Here is a 1368-nt window from a genome sequence, read left to right on the forward strand (position 1 = left end):
GGCCCCCACATTGTTCCACAGGCGGCCGGACAGCGCTGAACAATGGGGCCGAGGATGGAGTCCATTTCTGAAGCTGCCTATAAATAGCAGGTGAGGCACGGGCCCTTGTGCATCAGGCCTGGGTTCGAGGGGTGTGGCCAGTCTGGAGCCAGACACGGGCTTGAAGAGAGGACAGCAGACAGTTATGTCACATGGCGAGGAAGCGAGGCCTCGCTCTGTTTCTCGTCCTTTTTTACTGATGCCGTTCAGAATGAAACCAGGCCCCTGGGGCCAGTTAATTATTGTAGATTATCTGATGTGTTGAGAGGACTGGCCCCCTTCCAGCTATTGTTGGGACTTTTTTTAATGATACAAGCATGCACGTTTCCTTTCATACTTAACTCGCGAAAGTATTTCCTGAGGAGGAAACAATAAGACAATAGTGCAAGTGAGTCGACAGTCCAGCAAATAAAGGACCAGATCTTAGGAACCATAAATCAGGCCCTCACAACAGAGGACGGAACCATTAAGCACAAATAAAATTCCAGCACGCAACGCATCAGCACTGACCAGGACGATGTGCAATAGAAGTGTGTCTCAGTGTGATTATAATCAAATCCTCGGCCAGGACCTAGTGTTTATTTACTCCAAATGTGCCTTGCATTCACCCCACTGATATTACGGTAAGCCTTCCTGTTTTTATCTTGTTGCTCCCGTGCCAGTGAAACCCAGTCAGTGTTACGGGACCTGACATCTTAACAACCTGTGTTCAGTCAGAAAGCCATTCGAAGACGTGAACCTGGTTTGATGTATTCCCAGGACCACCTAATTAGAATTCTTAGGACCCAAGCCTGCTATATCATTTAATACGATTTCAGAGACAAGAGTGGCAAAAATGCTCAGGCCGTAACGTTAAACTCGCACGTACGCGCTGAAGGCGTCAGCCTCGGTTCCCATTCGCTTTGGGGTGGAGGTGACGTCACGCGCCGCCGAACTGAATTGTGGGTCCGTGGCTTCGCGTTGCTTGCGGCGGAGAGTAAAGAAAGCCATTCTTTGCGCCATTCAAATTACGCAGTTATTAGTTTTTTTTTTGTTTTTTTTTTTGCAGGTTAAGCGTTGCCGCAAGCGAGAAACAGCGATTTGCTGCCGACGGACGCGTCCACCGTCCGGCGCTGACAGGAAACAAATGGCATCCATTTATGAATTAATAGCAGGTCATCTCCGACAAGGTCACTTTAAAATATTATTCATTTAATTACTCCCGTCCAGGTTTTAAACCCTAACATTATCAACATGAAACACCACAAGAACATTTTTATCTCCAAACGTCACATTTATGGCATTTATCCAGAGCGACTTACAGTCAGTAAGTGGTTTGGTAGTTTGTAA

This window comes from Denticeps clupeoides, chromosome 20, assembly GCF_900700375.1.
Source record: "Denticeps clupeoides chromosome 20, fDenClu1.1, whole genome shotgun sequence".
Taxonomy (NCBI): domain Eukaryota; kingdom Metazoa; phylum Chordata; class Actinopteri; order Clupeiformes; family Denticipitidae; genus Denticeps; species Denticeps clupeoides.